A 6,011-nucleotide genomic window follows, 5' to 3' on the forward strand; every position below is an offset into this window, starting at 1 on the left:
AGTTTTCCTCCACTTCCTCTCTTCTTTCTCCTTCTTCCCGTGCCTCTGTACATGACTGCCGGCGACGGGTGTCGCCGATTTTTGGTCGGAGAAGAGACCCCTGTTTGGTCTCTTCTTCCTTTTGATTTTTCGGCACCGGCGATCACAACCGACCGCCGGCCTTGTCTCTCCGAACCTGGGAGAGTGGCCCCCCTCTGCCGCCGGCCTCCACCGTGTCGGCCGTGGCCTGAACGGTCGGGCAAAGGAGGGGACCTGCCGGTCCCCTGTTTCGGCCAGGAAGGAGCCCGAGAGAAAAGAAAAAAAAAGAAGAAAAAGAGAAAAGAAAAGAAAAGAAAAAGAAGAAAAAGAAAAAAAAGAAAGGAAAAAAAAAGAGAGGGAAAAAGAAAAGGGAGAGAGAAACTTTCTCTCTCTTCTCTCTCTCTCTTAGATTTTTAGGATTTATGGAATTAAAAAATAAATAAATAAATAAATAAATAATAAAATAATAATAATAATTAAAAAAAATATAAGAAGAGTTTTTATGGATCAGTCCGAAAATCCTGGATGCTGTCGTCAAGTTGATCCATGTGGGGACATTGGATTTTAACAAATTTTAATTTTTAATTCGATGAAATTTTGATCAAAATATGATATTTGAAGTATCAGGTCCGGAGAAGGATTTTCAAGATTTCTAGAATTCCTAGTTTGAATTTTCTTTTGAGGTAAGTAGTATTTACTTTTATTGAATTTATCTGATAAATTATAAATTCTGAATTAAATAAATTCATGACATGCTTGTGATTGAAAATATTTATTGAAAATAATTATTAAAATTATTTATGATTGAAGTTAATTGTAAAAATTATTTATGATTGAAGTTATTTATTGAAAATAAAATTATTATGATGATGTATGATCATAAAGAATGATATGATTGATTTGACTCGAATATTAATTATTTATATTATTTTTAAAAATAAAATATGAATTGGAAGATGATATGAATTTGACAACCCGACTATCTAAAGGACCCCGCCAATGGGGGCATATACGTTGGCAATTGATTATCCTGAGGGTTTATGTCGCCAGCGAGACCAGCGACATGTCGCCAGAGAGACCAGCAACAAACCGTCAGCGAGACCAGCGGTTCCAAAGGACTTGGCTGCCAGATGATTCGCAGTCTACCGCAAGCAGATACGTGGTATTATGACCCTGCCACAGGGAAAATATGGTCATAGTCATGGTTGGTAAGAAGAACTTAAGAAATTGATGAATTTAAGATGATAAGCATAATATGAAATTATGATGAATTGAAATTTTATATATGATTGATAGTATGATTATGATTTCATGAATTTACATATTATTTTGTTATAATCAGTAAATCGATATGTATAGTATTATTGCCTGATTCATTCAGTTAAAGGTATACACTGCTTACTAGGCTATTTAGCTCATGATGAGTTTTATATTTTTCTTTACAGATCCAGAAAATTAGCATGATGCAGGATTTCGGTTGGAAGAGCGATTAGAGATGGAGTTAGCTCATTTGATTTAAGATTTTTTCAGAATTGATTCAAGACTTTTATTTTTAAGTGTTGACTTTGTCAGACAATTATTTTTCTTTTGGACACTGAGTTTTAATTTGTTATTTGAACTAAGGTTTGATTATTAAAAATTAAAAAATTATTTAACTTTATGTGTAAGATATCATGATGAAATGCCTTGCATGCTTATAGAAAAAAATTTTTATGAGTATGCGACGGTTGTCATGACCCTCGATTCATAATCTCGGGTCAGGGGCGTGACAATTAATATGGTATCAGAGCATAAGTAGATAGATGAAGACATGTAGAATAGAATGAGCGAGCGACGGGTAGATATTAGAAAATTTGAGAGGTTAGTTATGATGATTATGATCTGACCTGTCTCAAGTAAGTTTATAACCTTATTAAGGATAAGTTATTATTTCAAATTTGTCATATGTCAAAATGCCTCCACGATGAACGAAGAATACTCAAGGAGCTGTAGGAGGGACATCAAATCCACTTGGTGATAACAGTCCCCAATTGAATAGCGGCACATCTCAACAGGAGAGAATCCTTGATCCTATCGAAAATACTCTGACAGTATAGGAGGAGTCGAACATGACTCAACTAATGCAAACTCTGATCGGAGTAGTTCAAACACAATAATAGTTACTTCAACAACAACATGCACAGCCACGTCAGCATCCTCCACCGACACCTGGACATAGAAAACATCCGATGCAGAGAAACAATATCGTCAAGTTTAAGAAGCTAGCCCCTCCAGCCTTCAAAGGGACCATCGAGCCACTAGAAGTAGATAACTGGATTATGAAAATGGAGAAGGCATTCACCGTGCAAGAATGCCACGATGAAGAGAAGATCCGCTACACAGCATATCTGTTACAAGGCGAGGCATACAACTGATAGCATATACTTGAACAAAAATATGAACACGATAGGATACCACTCACTTGGGAGAGATTTCGAGATGAATTCTTTGACAAGTACTTCCCCCGAAGTGTCAGAATACAGAAAGAGCAGGAGTTCATTCATCTGAAACAGGAGAACAGATCCGTTGCAGAATATGAAGCTAAATTCATAGAGTTAGCCAAGTTTGTTCCAAGGTTAGTTGAGATTGAGCAAGACAGAGTGCATAAATTTGAAATGGGACTGAAGACAGAAATTAGAAAACAAGTTGTACCCTATGAGTTAACTACTTATACCTCAGTTGTGAATAAAGCTCTAATAATTGAGAGGGAAGTTAATGAGCACATGCAGAGAGAGAACGGAATCAGAAGAAGAGAAATAGGTTTGGTGGAACTCAAGGATGAAATCAGAACAATAAGGGTCCAGCAAAGAAGCCAGCAAATGATAAGAATCGTGAGAATGAGACAGCTAGATGTTCGAGATGTGGTCGAAGAGAGCATGAGTCTTCTAATTGCCCATGGAATACTGATTCTTGTTTTAGCTGTGGACAGAAAGGACACAAAATTATAGATTACCCTCAGAGGAATGAGAATAGACCCACACAAACAAAGGATAGAGGTCAAAGGTCGAAAACTCAAGGAAGGATCTATGCACTCACACAACAGGATGCTCAGGCCTCTAATGCTGTGGTGACAGGTATCATTCCTGTATCCGGTATTCCTGCTTCAGTTTTGTTTGATTCTGATGCTACACACTCCTTTATATCCACTACTTTTATTAGACAACATGATATAGTATGTGAACCTATGAAAACCAAATTATATGTTGAGACACCAGTAGGTGGTATTTTGAGTACCGAAAGTGTGTGCAAGTCATGTAGTATCAGAATAGGAGAAAGAGAATTACCGATAGATTTGGTGGTCCTAGATATGCATGATTTCGATGTCATTCTAGGAATGGATTGGCTTGCTACTTATCATGCCTCTGTGGATTGTCATGGAAAGAGAGTGAACTTTCAAATACCGAAAGAATTGACATTCAGTTTTGATGGAAGTACAGGAACCACCCCTCCATGTATTATTTTATTTGTGCAAGCTAGACAGATACTAAGAAAGGGATGTAGAGGTTACCTAGTATCAATAAAGAATAAAGAACATGATGAATTAAAGTTACATGATATTCCTATCGTAAATGAATTTTCGAATGTATTCATTGATGATTTAATCAGACTACCATCAGACAGAGAAATTGAATTTACCATTGAGTTGGCACCCAATACTGGTCTGATTTCTAAAGCTCCTTACCGAATGGCCCCTATGGAGTTGAAGGAGTTGAAAGATCAATTACAAAATTTGTTGGATAAAAATTTTATAAGGCCAGTGTATCTCCTTGGGGAGCTCCAATCTTATTTGTGAAGAAGAAAGATGGTAGTATAAGGCTTTGTATCGACTATAGAGAGTTGAATAAGAACACTATCAGAAATAAGTATCCTCTATCTCGAATCGATGATTTATTTGATCAGCTGCAAGGTACATAAATCTTTTCAAAAATTGATCTTCATTCAGGATATCATCAGTTAAAAATCAAAATAGAAGACATACCAAAGACTGCTTTTAGAACTCGTTATGGATATTATGAATTTCTAGTGATGCCATTTGGGTTAACCAATGCTCCAGCGGCCTTTATGGATTTAATGAACAGAATATTCAAATCCTATCTCGATAAGTTTGTTGTCATATTTATTGACGATATCTTGATATATTCAAGAAGCAATTTGGAGTATGAAGAACATTTACGGTGTGTATTACAAATATTGAGGAAAAAAAATTTATGCCAAATTTAAGAAGTGTGAATTTTGATTGGACAAAATAGTCTTTTTAGGACACATCGTATCTAAAGATGGAATTTCTGTGGATCCAACAAAAGTGAAAGCTGTGATGTAGTGGAACAGACCTACAAATATTTTCGAGATTCGAAGCTTTCTGGGAATGGCAGGTTATTACAGATGATTTGTAGAAGAATTCTCTCGCATAGCTGTACCTTTGACTCGTCTTACTCAAAAAGGGGTTAAATTCGAGTGGACCGAAGATTGTGAACAGAGTTTTCAAGAGTTAAAACAATGATTAGTTTCAGCCCCTATCCTTACTATACCAATAGGAGATGAAGGATTCACAATATATAGTGATGCATCTAAAAAAGGACTCGGCTGTGTATTGATGCAACGTGGTAAGATAGTGGCCCACGCCTCAAGACAATTGAAACCATATGAACAGAATTATCCGACACATGATTTGGAATTAGCTGCAGTGATTTTTATCCTAAAAATTTGGAGACATCACTTATACGGTGTGCAGTGTGAAGTGTTTACTGATCATAAGAGTTTGAAGTATATTTTTACGTAGAAAAAATTAAACATGAGATAGAGAAGGTGGTTAGAATTATTGAAAGATTATGATTTAACAATCCATTATCATCCCGAAAAAGCTAATGTCATTGCTGATGCCCTTAGTAGAAAATCTATGAAAAATTTGGCGATTTTAATCACACATCAAAGCTAATTATTGAAGGATATAAGAAAATTAAAATTAGACATCCGAATATATGACTCAACAGTATGATTAGTCAATATAAGGGTTCAGCCAACACTCATTGAAAGAATTACAGTTACCCAGAATGATGATCCACAACTAATGAAAATAAGGAATTCAGTGGAAGCTGGTGTTCAATCTGAATTCAAGATACATGATGATGGTTCGTTGAGGTTCGAAAATAGAATTTGCGTACCCAATGATTTAGTACTCAAGCATGAAATACTTCAGGAAGCACATCAGACCGGTTATACAGTTCATCCGGGAGGTACTAAGATGTATAGAGACTTAAAGAAAATATACTGGTGGAATAATATGAAGAGAGAGATCGCTCAATTTGTGGCTCAATGTTTGGTGTGTCAACAAGTTAAAGCTGAACATCAGAGACCTACGGGACTACTTCAACCTCTTGATATTCCAGTATGGAAGTGGGAACATATCACTATGGATTTTGTAACTGGACTACCGAAGACTCCAAGTAAAAATGATGCAGCTTGGGTGATTGTGGATCGATTGACAATGTCTGCATACTTTCTACCAATTAGAGTTAGATTTACTTTGGAAAGACTAGCAAAATTCTATATGAAAGAAATTGTAAGGCTACATTGAATTCCAGTGACCATCGTATCGGATCGAGACACCAGATTTGTATCTTAGTTTTGGAAGAGCTTACACAAGGCATTAGGAATAAAATTAAACTTCAGTACAGCTTTCCATCCACAGACTGATGGTCAGTCAGAGAGAACTATTCAGATCTTAGAAGATATGTTGAGAACTTGTATTTTGGATATGAAAAGTTCATGGGATGAGCATCTACCTTTGATTGAGTTCGCTTACAATAACAGTTATCAGGCTAGCATTGGTATGGCACCTTATGAAGCATTATATGGTAGAAGATGTCGATCACCGATTCACTGGGATGATGTTGGTGAGAAGAGAATATTGGGTCCCGAACTTGTTCAACAAGCAATCGAGAAGATTCAATTAA

Source organism: Elaeis guineensis, unplaced genomic scaffold, assembly GCF_000442705.2.
Source record: "Elaeis guineensis isolate ETL-2024a unplaced genomic scaffold, EG11 Super_Scaffold_1000061, whole genome shotgun sequence".
In the NCBI taxonomy this organism is placed as follows: domain Eukaryota; kingdom Viridiplantae; phylum Streptophyta; class Magnoliopsida; order Arecales; family Arecaceae; genus Elaeis; species Elaeis guineensis.